The sequence below is a fragment of the Prionailurus viverrinus genome, chromosome D2 (genome assembly GCF_022837055.1).
Source record: "Prionailurus viverrinus isolate Anna chromosome D2, UM_Priviv_1.0, whole genome shotgun sequence".
NCBI classification, from domain to species: Eukaryota; Metazoa; Chordata; class Mammalia; order Carnivora; family Felidae; genus Prionailurus; species Prionailurus viverrinus.
Window position 1 is genome coordinate 69,238,303 of NC_062571.1, and position 23,485 is coordinate 69,261,787.

Genomic DNA, 23,485 nt, shown 5'->3' on the forward strand with positions numbered 1-23,485 from the left:
TATTATATAATCCTTTTGTGTACTCCTTGTGCTTGTATTACATATATTTTATATATATATAATAGCTATATTGTATATAATAGTTATATATATTGTCTACATTGACTATATATATATTTTCTATCTTATTTGGGATTTGGGCATCTGTAAGCATCATAGCAGATAGAATCCAGCAGTATGTTAAGAGAAAAATCACCATGACAAGGTAAGTAAGGTTCATTTTAGGACCACATTAATTATTTAATATTAGCAAATCAATGTAATTCAGGTTATTAGCAGCAAAGTATAACTGATCATCTTGATAGAAGCTGAACAAACATTTGATAAAAATTAATATCCATTTCTGATACAAAAACTCTCAATAAAATATCAAAAAATGGAAAAGTTTATAGCATTAAATATGTATTTATAATCCATGGCTGGCCTCAGCTCGGTGGTAAAACTCCCATTAAAGTCAGGGCTTTGTGAGTATTTCACCCCCAAATGGGAAAAGATGTAAATGACCAGAAATACCCTAAGGGAGGTAGGGTATTTTAGTCATTGTCACAACTGTTATTTGGTAGTGTTTTTTCCAGATGTGCCAACTGTATTAGAAAAAGAAATAGAGGAGAGGAGACAATATTATGATTTATAGACTGTGAACCACTGTGAAACCATTAAAAAGATGGTAGAGTTCTCTGTGTACTGACTCATAAGGATGACTGCTCCACGTCGGGGAGAAAAGTCAGATATGAACAGTAAGTAGAATATGTCATTTTGTAAAAGCAGGGAAGTGAATTGTATAGAAAATAGTCATGAATTGTATTTAGCAAAATATTAACTGTTTTACTTTGGGGTGATGGGTTTATTCTCATTTGCTTCTCTGTGCCTTCTTGGAATTGCATGACTCGTTTCTTTTAACAAATAAGTAACTTGCCCAAGGTCAGAGGCAGCTTGACTTTAAATCCTGTACCCTTAATTACTCCTTTATTACTGTTATTATGAGGAAAAAAAGGCCATTGTCATTTCCAAAACACAAATATATGTTTTATACATATGAAGATACATACATAAATGCATCTGTTATTTATAAGATATGTATAAGTATAAAATATATTTGTAGAAATGATACGTATGTCCATACATGTAAAAAAGAAATTTGAATAAGCATATAACTACATATATTCATATATATGTGTATATATTTATATGTATGAAAGATTTAAAACTACAACATAATGAGATGTCTAGCACTTGGTCAGTAAATTATTTATTAACCTCCCTAAAAATCTGTACTTGGAATATGAGCAGAGACTATGCTTATTTAGCTTTGTATCCCTTAGCAGCAAGCAGGTATCCTTCACAGCGTATTAATATTAAACAAAAATATCTTATACATGCAAATATAATAAGGAATAGAGAATTAGATTATGTTGCATGACCAGCAGTGAACTCTCCTGCAATGCCCCATGGACCTCCTCTGCGATGAGCTGCCCTGACCTTCAGCCCTCATGTGGACAGAGTTATAGCCATTGGCAGGGGTCAAAAGAGCCATGGATTCAGGGGCTGGCATTGAGTAGGAGAAGCCTCTAGAGAGGTTGACTTTCAGATGTAGAAGGGTATGCATTTCCTCATCACAGAAATCTGGTTCCTGCAAAAGCCTGAACAAAGACCTCATCCTTTCTGCTCAGTGCCATTCTTCACTGAGGCTGTGAGCATATGGTGAGACTGTGGGGTGGGGGAATGCCACTTATGTGACCCAGCTGGTACCCACAGGCCTGAAGGTCCTGGCAGAGTTTTCTGGAAAATACCACGATTCACTTTTCTTCAGCTAGAACACAGCCTGTGAGTTTTTCCATACCCTGGTTTCTGAGCTCAGAGAACATGAAGAAAGGCTCATGCTGACATGAACACTGACCTCAGAGGGAACTAGATGTCCCGATGGCTGACTCCTCTCACGCATGCTAGGATGGAAGCTTCCAAATTTCCATGCAGATGCCCTCTTGCCTTTGCGGGAGGAGGCACCATGAGAATACCCACATGGAGCTGCGGCAGAGTCTGGGAGGAGCCAGAGCCACCTGAGTGGCTGTTAGGGGAATGGGCAAATGGATGGGTGTCTCTGCAGCATGGTGGGCTTCCTAGAGCCTCTCCCTCCCCTTCCTACTACACCTACCACCTACCAATTACCCCCATCTCTTCCCAGGACTCTGTGTTGTCCTGGGCTGATCACAGGGACCACATTACCCTCAGTCTTAAATTGCCTCTTAGGTGCCCAACTCCCCCTTATGACTTAATCTTCCTTTCACTGGATCTAGACTTCGACCTCTTCCCCTTCTTAAATCTGTGTACCTAATCTCTTGTTCCCTCCTGCCTCCTCAAGGTTTCCCTGATCTGGATCTCTAGCTTTGTGAAGAAGAAGCCAGCAAAGGACAAAAGACTCCTTCATTAGGTAGAGAAGATTGAGAATGACCACCCACCCCTTTCCACCATGGGTATTTTCCCATTTGCAACTTTGGCTCAACTTGAAGAACTAATTGGTGATGGAGGGATTTCAGGCAGGCTCCTGGGGCATATGGATGGATGGGCAGTTTATAGTAGCATTTTTTATAATCAATGAGTTAAGATACATGACCATAATATGCATTCTCTCATACGGAGGCCACATACAAACCATATTTGTGCCTTGAAGGAGGTGGCCCTCAGGGACCTAGATCATAAACATGTGGATTAAAAATACAGTCACACAAGGATTAAAAATGAGAATATCATAAGGTATGGGATAAGATATGCCTAGCCAATCAGGGAAAAAAGATGGGCTGGAAATAGTCCTCTGAGCATCTGTTGTGGGCCAGATGCAATACAAAGCATTCTCATATATTCTATTTTATTTAATACTTCCCAAACTCTTAGAGTTAGGTTTTATTATTTTTATTATGAAGGTGGGAAAACCAAGGTTCAGAGATGTAAAACAAATGGTGTTGAAATTCATCTGACTGGAAGTGACTATGAGAGATCGGCTTCTTGGCAGGGGCCAGGGGGCAGAGTGGCTGGTCCATCTTTGAGAAACACCAGACTAGGGGTAGGAAGCATGTTCTGGGGCTCACCTGCATCAGAACCACCCAAAGATCTTGCTAAATAAGGATTTCTGGGCATCACCATAGAGCTATTAAATCCGAATTTCTGAGAGTGGAGTGCAAAATGTACATTTTGAAGAAATTTTTTTATTAAGTTCAGTTTGTCAGTTTTTCTTTTATTCCTTGTCCATTTTGTCTAATTTAAGAGATTTGCTGAACTCAAGGTCCCAAAGATTTTGTCTTATGTTTTCTTTAGTAGATTTTCTTCCATAGGTTTAGCTTTTCTCTATGACCCATTTTGAGTTGATTTTGTATTTAATGTCTTCTCTTAACCTAGTAGATGCCTTTGTAAATTACTCCTTAAAAAAACTCAATAGCCCTATTTGTGTGATCTATCTGATTTCTGTTGGGACTCTGGCTGATCTAGCCTTCACCAGCTTTCAATCTTCATATCCTATTGTTTGGACTTACAGTATCTTTTGGCTTAATTGAAAATTAAGTTTTTGTTTCTTATTACCTTGGTGTTTGTTTTCTTTGAGGACAAAGCAAAAGTAAGTACTTACTTGAAGAGAAGCTTTTGAGAACATATATTGACTGAGTTACTCTTTAACCCTGGAGCATAAAAAATACTGTCGATGTTTGATTTAAAGATAGTTGAAGGGTATTACAAGGTACAAACTTTCAGTTATAAAATAAATAAGTCATAGGGATGGAATGAACAGCATAGGGAACATAATCAATAACATTGTAATAACTTTGTATGGTGACAAATGGTAACTAGACTTATGAAGATAACTTCATAGTGTATAAAATATTGAATTACTAAGATATATACCTGAAACTAATAGGATATTGCATATCGATTACAATTCAATATAAAAAAAAAAGATGGCAGAGTCATACAATCTCAGACCCACGTCTTTCCCACACCCCAGGAAGGATAAATTATTTGCCTCTTCAGTGTTCCCAGACTACCTTAAATGTGGCTCTATTGTGCGGGTTCCATATGTCTTGAAGGCAAGAGTCATGTCTTGCCAAAGAGGCCTTTGTGCCTCTAGAGAATAGGACAACTGAGAAGGAGAGCTAGTTCCCTGGTTGCAAAGGCCCATTCTCAAAGGGTGACCGGAAGTCCAAGGAGACTGAGATAGCAAAGCTTGTGCTTCTGCGTGTAGGAGTGTGCATGTGCACGTGTATGTGTGCGTCCCATCTCTGAGATTTGGGCCCGGGGAAGAGCTTGCACTAAAATCACATAGAACTAAGACCTTGAAACTCTTTCCGGAGACTTGTGGATCCATAATGACTGGTGTCTGTGAGTTTGAGCCCTCCTAATCTTCAAATGAGAAGCCATAGAACACAGAGAAATATCCAATGAGGGTCTGTAGTATGTAGCTATTTAATAAATATGATTATTGGGGTGCTTGGGTGGCTCAGTTTGTTAAGCGCCCAACTCTTTTGATTTTGGCTCAGGTCATGATCTCATGATTCATGCGATCTAGCCTGACACTGGGCTCTGTGCTGACAGCCCAGAGCCTGCTTGGGGTTGTCTCCCTCCCTCTCTCTCTGCCCCTCCTCTGCTTGTGCACATACTCTCTCTCTCTCAAAATACATAAATAAACATTAAAAAAAAAAGAAATATGATAAAAAAAGAAATATGATTATCATATTCTTTCATAAATTTAGATCAGCATGTAGTAACAGAAGCTGATTACAGGCTTTTTATTTTTTTAATCTATTCCATTACTTTTTTTCCTCCTAGTTTTCTTCCTTATTTTTACTTAGATCATTTGAAACTTTTCAGGTCATTAAAAATTTTTTTTTGCTTACTCATTGGTGCGTGCATGTGTGTGTGTATTGTAAGGTCCCAGTTATCCCAAAAGAAAGTGGCCAACTTTAGATTTCGAGAAAATTCGTTTAGTATACATTTAACATGTATCAAATGACTTGTGTTCTAGTTAATGGCATTCTTTTAGAATTTGAAAATAACTTTCTTAGCTCCTTAAAAATGAGGCTGACCATAGGCAAACTTGATTTAATCAGCAGGGGCTCATCAATATTTGTTTTGACGATATTGTGTGGGTACTTCACCAAAATCAGGATGCTCATAAGGAGCTCTGTGATAGTACTGTCTGATAATGAAGTGTGTGTGTGTGTTGTATGCTTCTTTGTGTGTTCATCACTTTTTCTTCTTATCCTCTTGTTCCTTTTCTCTTGTTACTAATACTGATTTCCTGCTATAGTTTTTCTTTCACATTTGCACATTTAGTCTCTGTGGCTGGGTAACAAACCAGTCAGCACACTGTGATACACAAGAGTCAGTAAGCTTTGGAAACAGAACAATTAAACATTTGAGACAAAATGGTTTCTGTTCTAGTTGGGTGCTTCTCGGACTTAAAGTGCCTCAGAATCCCCTGAGGATCTTGTAAAATGCAGATTCTAATTTAGCTGGCTTGTGGTAGAGCTGAAATTCTGCATTTCTAACGAGCACTTAGTGATGCTAATGATGCTGATTTAAGGATCACACTTAAAGTACAAAGTTAGACGGTTGGGGATTAGTACAGATTTGGTCATTAAGTTAAAGGGGCATTTTGATAAGTTTTAATATATATTTTTTCAAATGCTGTTGTCACATGGCCTCTCTAAAATGTGTTGGCTTCCTGACAGATAAATTGATTAGAAGCAAAATGTGACTCAGCTGCCATTTAGAAATCAGAACTCTGTGAATGGGATTAACATGTGTAGGAGGAAACTGTTGGGCCAAGGGAGTCCTTTAGTTAAGAAAAAGAGACTAAGCTTGTCATCAGTCTGTCTTGGGTGGGTTAGAAATGGTTTTAGGAGAATGTAAACATTGTGATAATTCTCTCTGGTTTCTCAAAGTTTCAAATGCTTTAGGACATATTCTTGATGTCATTTATCTTCTAGACAATCTTGGGGGAAAACCTTGTGGCTGTTTGTTGGATTTTCCTTAGAGGTTTGGAATTATGGCCATTTCCCAGAAGGCTTTGCAGCTGTTGACCAAACTCTAGAAGGATAGCTTTTCCCTTCCCTTGCACTTTCTCAGTCTTCCTTGCTCCCTAGGGCTGTTCTGGCTCCCCCTTAATCAGAGATACTTTATGAAGAAGTTGATTTAGGGAAAAGGTGACAATTAGGTTTTTGTTTTATTTTGTTTTTTGTTTTTGATTTTGTTTTTTTTTGTTTTTTTGGCCAATGCAGAATGATTGTTAGTGGTTGAGGGATAAATACGTTGATTCGAAAGTTTGGTTAAAATTCATAAATTATGTCTAAGAGTGTAGGAGTGAAGCACGTGTGTCAGATGTTTGTCATCCCTAATCCAGCCTTAGAAGGCAGAAGATGCCTTGACAGACTAGTGTGGCATTGGGTCATCAGACCTAAGCCCAGTAGACTCGGTGCCACATGTTGTTTCCCTTTTCCTTATTTTCAGCGCTATTACACTTACATTTGAGGATAATATGCAAATGTTGGCATTAGGAGTTATTTCTAATTACCCAGGGAGATGTGACTTTGTTTCATGCCTTCTCATTCTCGTCAGCTATCCTGTGCCATGGGAATTTCTGAAAAAAAAAAAAAAAATAGTAGTTTCCTAACTAAGTAAGAAAGGAACAAGATTTGTTACTCAGCCTGGCTGGCTTTCTTTTAAAATAATCAGACTGTCTGCTTCCTGAAGGGTGTCCCCCCAGCTGGGAAGATGCCACCTGTCACTCTTGGGTTGATTGCTAAAGAACATCTTGTCTTGTTTGTGCTCTGCACTGATGTGTTCTCAAAGTCCCCTGGTCTAAAGGCTCTGATGACTTTGAGGAGGGTTTATGTGGTATCTCCATCCTTTTAATAAAATTCCCTCTACAAGACTGAAGCAAAGGTCTCTTATTATGCTCTGCTTAGGCCATTTTTGCAGGGGCATTTTTTTTTTTTTTTTTGTCTTTAGCCCTAAGTGAATGTGATGAGTCACTGTTACTTAGGTCAACTCAGAAATGAGTTCTGGGTTTGCTGGCTTTTCAGTGAGTGGTTTTTTTCAGCGGGAATCGAGCTGGTTCATTTGGATAATTCTGGGTCTGAATTCTGCTGTGTCTCTTACTAATTGGTGACCGTGGGAAAGTTATCAGCCTTTCTGAGCCCTCATTTTCTCATCTGCAACTTGGAGACAATAATAACTGCCTCCTCAGGAGGGTGTGAATGTTCTGGGTACTCGGGATTTATCTTGATGTTTATCACATTCAATGCAATAGGTACCCAATAAACGTCCTTTTCTTTTTTTCTCCTCTTGTGTTTGATGTCCGGCCTTTTTGTGTGTTGTTTTGTATTGATTTTCTTTTGATACTAATAATTAAAGTGTTCCCAGGATCTGTCATCACAGGATTTTCTAGGTAAGGTCAAGTGTCAATAGAGCTGAGAAGAGAGTGAGGCTTTAGTGACTCCAGGGCTCAGGGACCAGTTGAATGGAGAGTGGGCGGAGTCCAGAAACCTCCAGAGTGAGCGAATCTTTAAGGGATTGCTGGATTATTAGACTCTGGGCCTCATTTATTCAGAGGCAGAGGAAGCATAGCAAGAGAAGAAGTGTCAGATGCTTAGAAATATGCCCTCCAAACAAGGCTGGAGGGATCTAGGTGCTATTTGATCAATTCATTAATCCATTTAATCATTCACGCCCAGACGTTTCCTTGGGCACTGTGTGCTAGGCGCTGTGTCCGTCCTTGCCTCAAAGAACTCATGATACAGTGGAGTAATGCTAAGTATGCACCATGTGATATGTATCTCTATGTAATGGAAATGATGGAGATAGAACTACTTTTATGAAGTATCTTAAGACCTCTCTTTTTTTGGTATCTGTTTCCCACCCTACTTTATCCTCCCTTCTTCCTGGACATAAGAAAGTATACTTGGAGAAAGGTGGCATGTCCCAGTGTCACTTGCAGCTTGGTGTCACTGAGTTTTCCCTACTGGAACTTGAGCAAAAGTGATGGGTGCACCTTCTGTGTCCCTTGCTTAAAGGAAATCCCTTGCTATGAATTTTCACTCTTTCCTCCCCTCTGTCTGGAAAGGCAATGCCAGGAAACCTTGGAAGGGATTGTTGAGGATAACAGAAACTCCCTGCTTGTCTGCTTTTCCAGATAACTCCATGGAGTATTACTGGCTACTTGCCCTGGCCTTGCAAATGAGAAAGCAATGAACTTCTAAGTACTCCAAGCCACTGAATTTGGGGATCTCTTTATTATAGCTTCTGTTGTAACAAATTAAGTAGTCACAACTTTTTTGAGGTACTAGGGTAGCTCAAAATAATAAAAGTGTCACTTGACTGGTAGAAAATTAGAAGATTTTGTTTGTCATATGAGATTCCTGAAGTTATAGGAGTCAGACAAATGCTGGTTCCAAGCTCACCTCTTCCATATCTACGATTTTATACACTTCAAAACTAAAATAATTTCTCATGTCTTCAGGTGTCAAAGAGTCAAGATGCAATTTTTTTCCAGTGCATTACCTTCTTTGTTAATCTTAGATTTACAAAATCAATGAAGAAGCAATTATCTATATTTTACATATGAGTGGATCACATTTTTCTTGGTGGTGGGGAGGTTTAGAGATGATTTGGGGGCAAAAAATGGTAGAAACGGGAAAGTCAGCATTTGTCCATTCAAAGTCATGCTTGAGAAGATGGTGCCAGGAAACACAGGAGGGGACTATCTTCAAGGACATCTTGTTTGCTTAACCCAAGCATCCTGGGAGCTACTGCCTCTAGACAAGCAGCTTCATCCTGGTCCCTTCATTTGAAATTTCCTTGTCTGCACCCTGTATTCTCAAAGTCAGCCTTTCTGTGGCTCTCAAAGGGTTAGTGGCCACTATAATCTACATAACGGGGAGAAAGTCCCTTCCAGCTTTTCATTCATTTGTTCATTCATTAATCAAATAGTTACTGAGCACCTCCTTTATGCCAGGAAGATTATAAATATGTATTTTAGTGGGGAGATATCTGAGAAATCTTGCCCCACAGAGGCAGGACTTGGATAAGCAAGAGGCACGAAACAGGTGCAAAGAAGGTAAGAAGTACAGTGGGAATTAACCCAGGAGTGCAGAGACACAGCACAAGGCAGGTGTCTCCTGTCACTCAGCAGCCTGTGTCTACTGTGATAAAGGCGTGTGATTAATTACACATAGAGACTGTACGTATGTTCTCTCACTTGTTAATTGCAATTAGTTACAGGAGCACTGAACGTATTGCTCTGCATGAATGTCAGGACATTTCAGTGGATTCCCCTTGGTTCTCTGAGAAGCTGCAATTAACTTCACTAATTATTCCCTTCACCACATGTGCTTCACTTAATGTAGAACCAAACTAATGAATGTTGATCTTTTAAAAACTTTTTTTTCCTTAAAGGCCATCTTGGCTGCCATCCAATTAAGACCAACAATGGCTCCTTAGACAAAATCACAAATATCATCAGGTCCATCCAAGGCTGGTTGGAGACAGAAAGCAAACTTGAGTTTCCAGAATTCTTTCATTTCTTCTTCAGGGAGGGAGAGGATCTCTACACTGACAAAACTCATGTGACACTGTTGGTTCAATATGCTTTGAAAGATTTTGTGACTGGCATCTCTGCAGTGACCTATCCATAGCACCTGGTGGTAGGGAGTTGGTGAACCAGAAATGTGTGCCATGGCCTAGCTAGGAATGCAGGATAACTTAAAAAATGCACAAAAAAAAAATCTTACTCTAACGTCAGCAATACACCTAGAATTGAGCACAGTGCTTTCCTGTCCCTACTTTGATCTGGGCATCCTTAATTCAAATGCCTTCCTCCTTAAATTCCTATGATTTTTGTCAAGGTTTCTATGACAGTGAGCAAATGAGTGTGTGTGTGTGTGTGTGTGTGTGTGTGTGTAGGGAATGACTTACATGCTCATGGCTTTTCCTATGTTCACGAGCCTCTGCCCCACGTTGCGTTGATTCAGCTGTGAAACTCAGCACTTGATTTTCACACACACACACACACACACACACACACACACACACACACTTTCTCAAAGCATTTATGAGAATTTGAGGACAGGCTAGTAGGTGGATTCACACTACATCACCCCAAACAAGCTCAAATGGGAAAGTGGGCATCACTGTGTTAAGATATCCACGTCACTCCATGGAGTTCTTCACTCCATCTAGGTCCAGCTGAGTCTGTCCAGTGAGGAACAACACATCTGGCTCTTGGTCCTCTGCAGTGCTATTTCATAGCTCTCCTCTAAAAGCTTTATGATTCTTCTGCTTTAAGTATACTCCTCAATTGTGTGTGTGTGTGTGTGTGTGTGTGTGTGTATCCGTGTGTGTGTGTGCTAGTGAACGTGTGTTTCAAAGAACCAAGAGGAAGAGGGAGAAGAAAAGAGAATTCTTTTCAACAGTTCTTGTGCCAGCTGCTAACAATGCTTCCTTTCACTTCATCGTTACCACAATGCATTCTCCTAACTAGCACTTAAAATGCCTAGAATGGCTGGAGCTTCAGTGAACTTTTTAATATAGCACCTCTCGTGAGTGCTACAGTAACCTGGCAAGCCAGGCAGGGAAGTCTCATGGCCACATTGTGCACATAAGGAACCTGAACCTCCAGGGGATGACTGGCCAAATGTGCATAGCTTGTTTTTGGTAAAAAGTTCTTTCTGCCCAATCATGCTCTCAGATCGAAGTTTCTTGGAGGTATAAGAGAGATCAGGAAGCAGTGAGCCATCTAACTTGGGTCTTTGTCTCTCATTCCCCTCCAAATGCCATCTTGCTTTGAGGCAAGGCTTTCTGATACATAAAGCAGAATGTGAGAGAAGCCAGCCCACATGGGTTATTGGTGATGTTTCTCAATTCCAACACTAAAGACATGTTGTGGAAGGCAATTCCTTGTTGTAGGTGGAGGGAGGTGTCCTGTGCATTGTAGGATGTTTAGCAGTCTCTCTGGCCCCTACACCCATCGGATGCCAATGGAAGGAACTCCCACTCCCAACTTTGTAGTTGTAACAGCCCATGATTTCTCCAGACATTGCCAAATGTCCCCTAGGGAGTCAAAGTCACCACTGGTTGGGAAACACTGGGTTGTTACACACCCATTGTGATGATGGTTTCTTGTCTTCATGACTTAGAGCACAGAGAGTCGATCATGTGGAGTAGCTCAGAAAGGTCTGTGCAAACCATGTGGTAAAAAAAAAGAAAGGTTTGGAAGCTTATTCTTCCCTTTCGCTGGAAAGAGGACACAAGCCTTCACTTTGGTGGGACAAAGGAAGATAAACATGCCGACCCTCTCCATGCACGAGCACCTCTGATGGGACATTGCTGCTGATAGCTCTGGCTTTACAGCAAATGGTCCCAACAGTGCCAAGAACCACAAGTCAGTCCGTTTAGGGAAAACACAGGGTATTTGAACAGCTTGACACTGTGAAGGCATAAATTGTCGGGAGAGACAAATGTGAGCTGGAGGGATTTGTGAATGTGGCAGACGGTAATCCTAGTATTTCTTGTTAATTGTTTTTCTCAGACAGGAGACCTCCTGTGATTTACATTCTGGAGTGGTGGGATGATGGACTGAGCCAGACAGCTCGTCACCTCTGGAGAAGACGAGCGGGGTCATGGAAGCTGCCCTGGAAATGAAAGAGGAGGCAGGGTGCTTTGCTGCCTTGGAAGCTCTCCTTTGTTCCCGAGCATCAGGGGTGCTGTCGCATGTGGCCTCTGGGAGACCAGGCAGGAAGAGCAGAGCCTGTGCCCAATAGCTGAAGGGCAGGGCTGATGAACAGGTAGCAAAATCCCTTCCGTCCTAGGGCTCAGGAGTGATGTGCAGATGAGCAGGAGAAAGCACCAGACAGATGCTGTGTTTGGCTTATCTGGCTTTTCCTGGGAGTGGGAACCTGACCTCCTTGTGAGAGTGGAGTTGGGAAGGTCAGTTAGACTTTAGAAGGAACAGAGGGTGTTCAAACAGACCAGGAAAACCTGTGATTAGTGCAGAAGTGTGGATTTAATCCTTGATTACCTGGTGCAGCTAAGGGGCAGTTCCGATGAGGAAATAGGAAAAGATCATGTCTTCCCTAAGAGAGTATATTCCTTTACTTCAGTCTTTTCTGAGGCACTCTACCCAAAAGACATTGCTCCTTCTCCAAACCACAGGAATGGGCTAAACACCTCCTGCTCCTAGTGGGACTCAGGCAGACTGGGTTACCTGCAGACTCAAGGGAAATCTTGGTGGAACTTGGTCACAGAGGCTGTGGAAGCCAGTCATAAGGGGCAGAAAAGGATTTTGGTCATTGTGTGGGCAGGACTGGGCCATCCAGGTCAGCAGGTCCCTCAGAGACGTGGTCAGAGAAGTAGTGGCATTGACAGGGCCAGGTGGGTTTGCTGAGTAGTGTCTTATTAGGCTGGCCAAAGTTGGAGTCATGTTTCCTGAGTCCCCTTCACTGTGGGGTTCTGGCCCAGGAGTACTTTGCGTGGATTTGAAAGGTGGCAGTGGAGAGAGAGCATTCCTCTCGGAGGGTGGTTGTGGTTGTCCCTGGTGACAGATGGACACCCCAAGGCCTTGTGGATCCTGACTTGGCCATGTTCTCACTCTATACCTAGCTCATCTTATTGATTGCTGGCCTCTCTGACCATCAGCGGACCCAGGCCCACTTCTGGCTGCCTGCCATTGAGCCACAAAGGCAGCAGCTCCACGGATTTTCCACGAATTCCCCCTTCTGGGTCCTTTTCAGTGGCCAGGTGGACTTGGCCTCTTGAACATCCTGTTTGCTCCAACTTGTCCACCTGATGCAAGTGCACGTTAGGTGACTGGTGAGTAACCATTTCTCTAATTTTTCTGATTCCCCCTTCCAGACATTCGTTTTCCCAGTTCCTCCCATGTCTGCATAGATTCTAATTTCTTTAATAAACTCTTATCTCCATACAACTTAGAGTGCTTTGTTTTCCCAACTGGGCCTGACTGACATAGTGGGAAAGCTCTTCTGGAGCTTAGTTGCCTGTTTGTGGGAGTTAAGTCTCATATATCCAAGGAGAATGAACTGCCTTAGAAGTGGGTACAGTGCAGCCCAGGGAAGATTTCTTGAGGAAGAGTAACTTCAACATTCATTCATTCATTCATTCATTCTTCCATAAATACAAAAGTGAAGGCTGTCCCTGGGAATGTTCTAGAAATACAGTGTTACTTGGTGAATAGAACAGACATGGCTGCTTTTCTCAGAAAGTTTAGAGTTTAAAGCATAAGACAGAAAATAAATAATCAGTATATGATTATAAATTATTTTTGTGTATTACATGGCACTTATCACAAGTGGCATAAAGTGACAGAAAGTGTGGATGAGGATGAGCCCCCCTGGAATTAGGGGGGCTGGGAAGGCCCCTCTAAAGAGTTGATGTTTAGGCCAATACTTGAAACACAAGGTAGATTCCACCACAGGAGGACAGCTTGTTCTAGGCTGAGGGAACAGTGCATGTGAAGGGCAGAGGTAGGGCAGATATACTACAACAAAGAGATGGGGGGAGCAGGAGGGAATTTTTGTGTGTGTGTTAATGGTGACAAGCTCTTTTAACAGGAAAATGCCACCTTCAAGTGTAAACAGAGTGGTGCCCGAGAAACCCCAGGACTCCGGAAAGGAACTGGTGTGGGCCCAAACGAAACCAGAAAGTGGACCCAAGGGCCAAGGAATGCCCATGATGAGAGAGCAGGACTGTGGCCCAGACCGGGACTGCTGCTGGTCTATGCAGCACCTTTGTGTGAAGTAGAAAAAAACGTACCCCTTCTTTTTGGAGACGGAACCTGGAGCGGCTGTTCTTGGCTTGGAAAGTGAAGCCTGGACTGGTTTTGGCTCCTACTTCAGCAGGGGCCAACCTGCATTACCACATGCAGAATGTAATCAGGACTAGGAGCTTATGTGAAGCTGGTTGAAGCCAGAACAATGTTTAAATCTCTCCCTATCAAGGAATTCGGCGAATAGATATACACCTGGCTACATGGAGAGCAACTTGTTGTGTACATAAGGTAATTGTTTTCAACAATTGTTTTAAATGTTTATTTATTTTTGGAGGTGAGAGAGACAGAGAGTGAGCAGCGGAGGGGCAGAGAGAGAGGGACACACAGAATCCGAAACTGGCTTCAGGCTCTGAACTGTCAGCACAGAGCCCGACGTGGGGCTGGAACTCATGAACCATGAGATCATGACCTGAGCCAAAGTCAGACACTTAACCGAGTGAGCCACCCAGGCACCTCCCTAAGCTAATTTTTTTTGGCAGTTTCATAACAAATTTAGCCTTGTTATGTATGTATGTATGTATGTATTTTAAGCTGAAGTACACTTGGCACACGATGTTAGGTTAGTTTCAGGTGCACAACACAGTCATTGGGCACCTCTATGCGTTAGGCTATGCTCACCACAAGTGTAACTACCATCTATTACCATACAATGATGCTACAATATCATTGACTCTATTCCCTGTGACTTCCATCCTTGCGACTTATTTATTCCATACCTGGAAGCCTACGTGTTCCACTCCTCTTCACCCGTTTTGCTTATCCCCCAGCCCCTCCCCTCTGGCAGTTTCATAACTTTATTTGACAATCAGGGTTAGTTATCGTCCACATTGATTTTTGAAACTGGCGACTGGTACATAGGTAACTAATGTGTAAAGTTTGCTTGGTGACCCTTCATCCTCATTACTTTTTCTGGACAACCCTACAGGGCTATGGTATGGGGGCATTTCTTACTCTCTGGCCCAGACAGCTTTGTTGAGCTTTGTGTCCATGCTCACATCTGGAGCTCTCCTCTCCTCCGTGGCAAATTTCTGGGTCTCTTTGGGTGCCCGAAGCCATACTTCTTGAAGCCTGCCCCACGGATGCCCTTGTGAATATTGACGGCGTGTTCATGGGCACCACCTCAATGGTGGCATAATGGTCCTTATTTTCACCAGCCTGCTGGGTCCAGTTTGAAAGGAAAGTCAACTGGTACTTCTGATATTGGTATTGTTTATCTGAACTAATTTCTCTTATTATTTCAATGGCTTTGGGGGCACTATTAACCAAAAACATGTGAAACAACAAGATAACCCCCCAGCCACTCCAATAAGATCTTGGTGTTAGGCATATAGACAAGTTACATGGCTGTGACTATCTCAGATTGGGGTAAACCTGTCAGTTTCCATAGTGATGAAGGAGGTAAAAGCAGGAGTCCCATCTTTCTTGAACCTTTACTATATAGCCATTTCTGTTAGACATTTACCTGCATTCATCATTTAACCCACATAACTGTCCATGAGGCAGGTATTTTGAACCACATTCTACACAGGAAGGCTCTGAAGCTCAGTCATATTAGTTAACTTGCCCACGGTCTCTGTCAGTAAGTGCTGGAATGGGACCCAGGTCTCTCTTATCAGGAACCTGTGCGAGGAATGTAAAAACAGATGCCTTTGGAGTTGCTGTAAGCAAAGCAGTTCAGCAATAGACTCAAGGGGTGGTGAGCCTTTGACATTGGCTAGATTCTTAAGGCCACTTGTGTCAATGAGGTGTCTGCATTTCCCTGGGGTGAGTAGTCCTGCATTGGAAATGTGTGGATCAATGTACTATAACTGACAACTGATTGGCTAGAAGGGAGGAATTTTTGGCTTAAAGCAATCTTTGTTTGCTCTCCCCAGAGCAGATCAATCTATTCACTGTCAGGTGTTCTCTGATGTGCTCTGGGGACACTGGTGCCTGTCAGGGAGGAGAGCCATGTGGGAATCCTAGTGTCACCTTGGGAACAATCCCTGGGGCTGTGCAATATATTTATTTCCAATTGATGTTGAACTTGGGCCTGGAGCACCTGGCCTGTGACTGAATTCAACTTCTTGGCTTTCTTTATGAGGAGGAAAAGGAGGCATTGTCTTTGAGCAGAGTGTGTATCCTTTAGGTGGAAAGACCCCAGCACTACTCAGATACCACCCTCTAGATTATCAAGAAGAGAAAGGAAACCTGCTTTCAGTGTGCAGGTGCTAAACCATCCAGAGCAATGCCCCCCTCCCTGAGCTGGCCCTGAGCTGAATTTTTGGCTTTGTGTGGATTTTAGTTGCTTTCCACATAAGCAACTATGTTTTCTAATTTGGGATCTATTGGAATTTGGGATCTATTGGGATCTAATTTGGAATCTATTTTAGATTCCTTCCCTAGAGACAAAGAGTCTCTTTGTCTCTAGGGAAGGAATCTAAAACTAGGGTTTCCTTGCTTACAGGAATACAATCTCAAGTCTGAGAAGTAAAATGTCATTTTGTAATTATTATTGTGTGTGTGTGTGTGTGCGTGTGTGTGTGTGTGTGTGTGTAAAGATGCTATGCACACACAGGAGAGACCCATCCATCTATCTTTGATCCAGAAGAGATCTGGGGTAGATACAAATCAAACAACCATGTGCTTCTTGTCTGTTATAATAACTCTTATCCAGATGTCAGCAGCTTTAAAAAGCTGCTCAAGTGGTGAAGTGTTGTGCTGTATTTGCCAGCGGCTGAGTATGGGTGAAGTCAGGCATTCTTACTTTTATTTGTCCTTTCCTGAGGTCTTAAAAAAATACCGACTTGCTGAGTGCCAGGTCCTTGGAGAATTCTTAAATTATAAGTAAGCACTCTAGGGGTGCCTGGGTGGCTTAGTCGGTTAAGCAACTGACTCTTGGTCTCGGCTCAGGTCATGATCTCACAGTTTGTGAGATCAAGCCCTGCATAGGGCTCTGTGCTGATGGTGCAGAGCCCATTTGGGATTCTCTCTCTCCATCTCTCTCTGCCCTTCCCCACCCCCCTCTCTCAAGATAAATAAATAGACTTAAAAAAAAAAGAAGTAAGCACTCAGACATGAAGACAGCTTCCTGTCCATTTGGTCACTCAGATAAACTTTATGACTCCAGTTGAGTGCTCCTTTTTGGTGACTAGAAAACATGACAGTAGAGAAGGAATGATTAACCCAAGTTATAGCAATTTGGCAGGGACAGGGAATAGATCCCAAATTAGAAAACAAAACAAAAATAAATTTTAACTGTAATTTCTTTTAGACACAATAGAATTTTTATGTGGAGCTTAATCAGTGTTAGGGGCCTTCATCTGCCTTTCTCTAAATTCTTAAGTCAACAGAGACCTCCCCTTGCTACCTAAAATAATGTAGTCCCCTACTTATTGTTCTTTCCTAGCTCCCTGCATGCTGCCCTCTGAACAGTATTGGTCACAGCGATAGAACCCAACTCAACCTAGACTACTCAGTAAAGGGAATCAACTCATGTAACTTGGCAGTTCAGGGATGATTGGATCTAGGATATTAAATCCAACCATTGTAATCTGTCCTCTTTTTAACTTTAGCTCTACTTTCTTTCACACTGATTCTTTCCCTGAATGTCCTTCCCGATAGATGGTCCCAAGATGGCTTCACATTTACATTCCACCAGTTCCACAATACTAGTGGAAATAGAGCTACCATTTGCAATATTATGGCTCCCACATCTGATGCTCTTGGCTCTGAAGAGCCTGGCTTGGGTGATGTTCACACCTTGAACAGAATGAATCACTGAGGTGAGGTGAGGCCATATCCTTATTGGCCAAGCATGGGTTCCCACCCTACACCTAGAATGTTAGAGTGGGAGCTCCCCAAATGACAGGGACTATGAATGGGGGAGGAGGTGCAGTTATCAAAAGGGAAAATGGATGCCAGTCAGACAAAACCAGCAGTGTTCGCTATTATGTCATTTTCACCATTTATCATTTTATATTTTAAAAAGATAAAAATGTCTATGATCCCCAACAAGTTTGGAAGTTTCAGGAAGGCAGGTGTGTATCTACTTTATTCACCAATATATTTCTAATGACTATCATAGTGTGGGGCACATGAAAGACATTCAATAAATATCAGGCAAATACACGAATGGATGAATGAATGAGTGAATGAATGAATGAGTAAATATTGGTTGTTTGGTATCCCTCATTTGATCTTGGATGAGCACAGTGATGAACTCAAGGACAAAGAGGAAGAAGGATTGCTTCTTTCAAAGTTCCTTCGTAATTGTTTTTAATCCTTTTTTTAATCCAAATTGAATTTTTGATTTGTAACCTTTTGTGTTCACAGGACTGGCGGGGGGTGGGGTGGTCCTAAAGAGACTCTTCAGTACAAGATTCTGGCTAAAAACTAGGGGACAACTGCACACCTGGATTCATCTCTGAGTATCTCTAAGAAGATTACCAGAGTTTCTTATGCTTAGTGCTCAGCCTGCTCTCTCCCTTCTTGCATGAGCTTTGGCCTTGAGCATCCCCATAGCCAGTGCCAAATTGTGTCTGACAGGAAGGGAGCCGAGGGAAGAATACCCCAACCTTCTTTCTCTCCAACCTCTAATTCTTGCCAGTGCTTCCCTTTGGTCAACCCAATTAGAAATCAGAAGGCAAGGGAGTGTGAGTAATGTTGTCTGTAAGGGTCAGGTCCTGAAGCTGAGTGGTGGGCAGTGGAAACAGAGGGACAGATAACAGAGAATATTCCACACAGGTCTTGTGCAAGCTAGCTCTGTCTAGGTAGGGAGAACACGTTCAATTGTTCCAAGATCTGAGAGTGCCTGGAGAGTTTGAGAAACTGCAAGGAGGGAGATGGGGCTGGAGGGGAGTGAGTGGAAGAGGAATTATTTTTGAAGATTCACTGATATTCTTGCCTTTGGCAGTAACTTAAATAATATTATTGTATAGCATGATGAATCTAATCGTTGTTACCTACAGTGCTACAATTAATGGCGACTTAGACTTGTTGGAATAGTGTATTTTACCATGACCTTCATTTTAAAATGGCTGACTGCTGGTTGTGTGTGCAGCAGGGTAGGAAAGGTAGGAAGTCTCATAGCTCTAGCTAAATCACCTCCCTTTGTTCAGCACCAACTGATCAGGGGGGAGGAGGACCAGGGAGTGACAGGTGGCCCACAGCAACTGTTTATACAACTATTTCCAAACAAGTGAGCTAAGATTCTCATGGAATAGAAAGTGGGAAGTAAATGATGTAGGGAGGCAGGACTTGGGGTTTAAACATTTTTTCCTGGCCTCTAATAGCTCTGCATTCTTGATAACTCTTGCCTCTTTGTTTGTGATCCAGGCACACCAGGAGCAGTCATTTTCAAAAGAGGTGGTCGATTCTTTCTTCTTAGTCTAACCGAGTATTTCTTCTCCTTCCCAGGAAACATAGTCACTTGATACAATTCCATATCAATGGCTAATTTATATCTTTCCTCTTTTGTATACACACCAATGTCATTTGCACACTTGTGTTTCTTGTCTCTTGGTAGACAGTGAGCTTCTCAAGAAAGAGGCAATGCCTGCCACAGACTAGAGTCAGTGCAAGGTCTAGAGACCATCGACTACTTAACAGGAAGTGACATGTTTTGGATGCATTTCCTAGGAAGTCAGTATCTGCAGCCTGAACATGGACTGATTGGGAAATGATTGGTGATGGTGATGAGGATTACACTGCATTGTGGAGGATAAGCAGGCTTTTGATTAAAAAAAGGGGAGGGAAAGGAGTGTTTTTGGCTGGCGTGATAGAGTGTGAGAAAGCTTGGAATTGGGAAGAATTGTGATTTATTGGAAGAAAAGAGTGTGGCTGGAGCACAACAATGCACTAATAAGAATTAGGAGGTAAGGTTGGAAGGGAGTGCTGAGGATTTTCTACTTGCCTTCCTCATAAGTGGAGGACTGAAGGTCAGGATCAGAGTTAGGGGTTGGCTAGGACTAGACGGGGGTTGGTCCATGATGGCAGCATATTGCAAAGGGGCAATTCAAGGTGGCATCTTGAGTGGAAGGAAGAAAGGCAGAGAACAAAAAAGGTGGTCTGGACAGAGTATGCAATCAAGTGAGCTTCCCCATTATCAGGGAAATGCAAATCATAACCACAATGAGATATCGCCTTACACATGTCAGAATGGCTAAAATAAAAAAGGTAAAGGGATAACAACTGTTAGCAAGGAGGTAGGAAAAAAAGGAGCCCTCATGCACTGTTGTGGGAATGCAAACTCGTGCAGCCACTGTGGAAAATAGTATGGAGTTTTCCTCAAAAAATTAAAAGGGACACTTGGGTGGCTCAGTCGGTTGAGTGTCCAACTTCGGCTCAGGTCATGATCTCACTGTTCGTGAGGTCACGCCCCACATCAGGCTGCTTGGTGTCAGTGCAGAGGCCACTTCAGATCCTCTGTCTCCCTCTCTCTCTGCCCCTTCCCTGCTCACGCTCTCTCTCTCAAAAATAAATATTAAAAAAATTAAAAAAATGGAAATACCTTATGATCTAATAATTCTACTGCTGGGTATTTGCCTAAAGAAATTGAAAATACTAATTCAAAAAGGTACTCGTGCTCCTATGTTTATTGCAGCATTATTTACAATGACCAAAATACGGCAGTAACTTAACTGTCCATCAATAGACAAATGGATAAAGAAGGTAGATAGATCTATATCATGGAATATACATATATATGGAATATATGTGAAATAAAGATATGAATAGACATACAGACAGATAGATTGATCGATCTATGTAATGGAGTATTATGCAGCCATAAAAAGGGTGAGATCTTGGGGCGCCTGGGTGGCTCGGTCAGTTAAGCGTCTGACTTTGGCTCAGGTCATGATCTCACGGTCTGTGAGTTTGAGCCCCGCGTCGGGCTCTGTGCTGACCGCTCAGAGCCTGGAGCCTGTTTCAGATTCTGTCTCCCTCTCTCTCTGCCCCTCCCCTGTTCATGCTCTGTCTCTCTCTGTCTCAAAAATAAATAGACGTTAAAAAAAATTAAAAAAAAAAAGGGTGAGATCTTGCTATTTGCAACAACATGGATGGACTAAGTGAAATAAGTCATACCGAGAAAGAGAAATAGCATGTTTCACTCACATATGGAATGTAGACAACAAAACAAATGAATAAACAAACAAAAAGAAGAATCAGACCTAAAAATTTCAGAGAACCAACTGATGATTGCCAGAGGGGAGGGGGTGGAGGGACAGGCAAAATGGGTGACAGGGAGTGGGAGACCCAGGCCTGGGTTAGGGAATGAGCAATTCATGGGCATTGAAGGCACAGCCTAGGGGATGTAGTCAATGATATTGTAACAGTTGTCTGGTGATGGATGGTGAGTACACCCGTGAGTGGAGCACAGCACACAGATTTGTTGAATCACTATGTCGTACATCTGAAACTAACATTGTGTGTCAACTATACTAAAAACAAATTTCCCTGCTCGAAAAAAAGTGTCCCCAGTATAGGCTTGATCTATGGGGACAGTACAAAGAGGGCTCTGATCTTAGGGGGAAAGCGGAAAGCTGGTCCTGAGGCAAAGAGGAGAAAGATAGCATGACGTGAGCAAAGTGTTGGAGTGGAAGGTAAGATTGACAGAGTCCATCTGGAAGGGCAAACTGGAGGCAGATCCGGGGCTGGTTTGTGAGGCTGTGATATTGGCCACTGGGCTTCCTTTCGCAGGGGGATCAGGCTGTGACTTTGCCTGTGAGGTCGGAAACAAGTTACCCCGTAGGGCACCCACCACTGGGCCAGCCCTGCATGCCAGGCTGCGGGGTTTGGGCTTTCTCTCAGCGGTGTCTACACAGTGTATATGATCCGGATGTGGCAGACCTTCCCTGGGGCAGTTTCTCTCCTCATCCCATTCCTGCCTTGAAGCCTTGGGGTGCTACCTCCACGAGCCTGGATAAGAAATGGAGATTTTACCAAGAATTTTCAGGGGCTCTGGAAGAGGAATCATGCTGCCTGCCACAGAGCAGAATCCTAACAAAATTCCCTTTGACTTTCCGATTAGCTTGCCCTCACCATGGTTCCATCAACCAACCACCTTATTGGCCCTCTTTTTCTTCCTTTTTCTTCTTCTCTCCTGTGCTCTGCCGTTCTGGGAGAAGGAGGGGAAAGCCAGGAGGTGACAGTGTCTTTGCAGCAAATCTTTGCATTTAAGACCATGTGAAAGTGAACAACCAAGAAGGGCCTCTGAACTTGGGAATGAGCAGCCCTCTAGGAATGCTGCCAAAGAAGGAAGAAAAACGGAAGAAAGAAAGATATGTAGCTGCTGGCAGTACGATAAACCGAACACCCCGTAGACGTTCTGGAAGGCAAAGTCTAAATATGACTTATGGCTTTAAGCAAAATGCAGATTTCTGCCAAGCCCCTCCTCCCTGTGATTTTTGGTTTTTAAACATTTAAAGAGCGCTTTGTCATTCCAGATTGTCATTTCCAAATTGGCAATGGGAGTGATTATGATAATAAAGTATTTTGATCTGAGGCAATTTGCAAAGGGCTTTAAAAATCCTCATTACTCTGGATTCTGCCTCCTTCTTGCCGGGTCCCAGTGCCAACCAGCAAGAGGAACTCAGCGGACCTTTTAATCACAACAGGCTTTGCGGTTGTTTGTTTCATTGCTTTTTAATGAACTTGTTCTTACAGTTAGCGCTGGTGGAGGGGACCAGTTCTTTAGAAGAGGAAATGGGCATCTCCGAGGCTGGGCCTCATGTGGCCCAGTCTCTAGGAAGTTTGGCATAAATCTCCGCATTGTACTGTCCTGCTTATTGGGTCGGACATACCTCTTTAGTGATGCTGCCTAGGTGGTCACTGTTTCTCAAGTCCAACATCCCCAGGATTCACTGTATATCCAAGTGAGTGAGCCTAAGTCACTTGGCTGTTTTAAGATATTGTTCATATTTGTTTAAGGCATCAGAACTGAAACAGTTTCAGATAGAAACAGGGATGTTGGCAGGATTAACATCCTGCTTCCTCCTCTCTTGTATTTTCCACACTTCAGAGGATAGGACCTATAATTCAGATGTCAGCTGAGGTCTCTTGCCCCTTTGAGATCTGGTGAAATTCCACAGCCTGTGGGGCATCTGGCATCTTCCTGCTTTCTCATGCTTCTCTCTATCTCCACCTATGGGCTGTTCCTATTCCAACCTCAGTTCCCAGAAAACAGCTCAACTCCTCCAAGGAATCTGCTCTGATCTAAGGAGTTATCTATATCTTTATTTTACCTTTTGGTACGCATTGCTGATGGGACACAGGGAGGGGGTCTCCTCACAGAACGCCTGACTACCTATATGCTACGGGCTCTTTTTCCCTTATTCTTTCTCTCTCTTTCATCTCTAGTACAAAAGACTCCCCATTCTCTCGCACCTGAATTTCCCCACTTACTAAGCTCCTTGGGATCTTAGCTTCATGCAGTTTACCCAAGGAATTTCGTCAGGACACCTGCACTGCTGTCCCTCAAAGGGATCCTGGTAAATTTTATTTTCTCAAATTTGTTATAGGTATTTAGGGTAAAGTGGTTGGGCATACAGCAGAGGACTTAACAGAACTCCAGGGGAGAAAGGTTACATATCACCTTTTGATTATGAAGTGCCCATTATAAGTTGGTCCAATTTGGTTCCCATCCAATCCCTTCCCAAGAGGGGAAAATAAATAGCAGCC

General features: G+C 42.6%; 1 long non-coding RNA gene across 3 annotated transcripts in view; it reads left to right on the forward strand.

The window, feature by feature from the left end:
- Positions 1–571: 571 nt before the first annotated feature.
- LOC125148077 (uncharacterized) overlaps positions 572–23,485 on the forward strand; it is a 76,586-nt gene continuing 53,672 nt past the window's right edge. The window contains exons 1-4 of one of the 3 annotated variants that reach the window (XR_007145410.1): positions 572–737; positions 11,570–11,825; positions 12,640–12,849; positions 13,608–14,053. This is a non-coding gene — a long non-coding RNA (uncharacterized LOC125148077). The remainder of the gene's footprint in view (positions 738–11,569; positions 11,826–12,639; positions 12,850–13,607; positions 14,054–23,485) is intronic. The other 2 variants (XR_007145408.1, XR_007145409.1) reach the window with 2 other exon arrangements.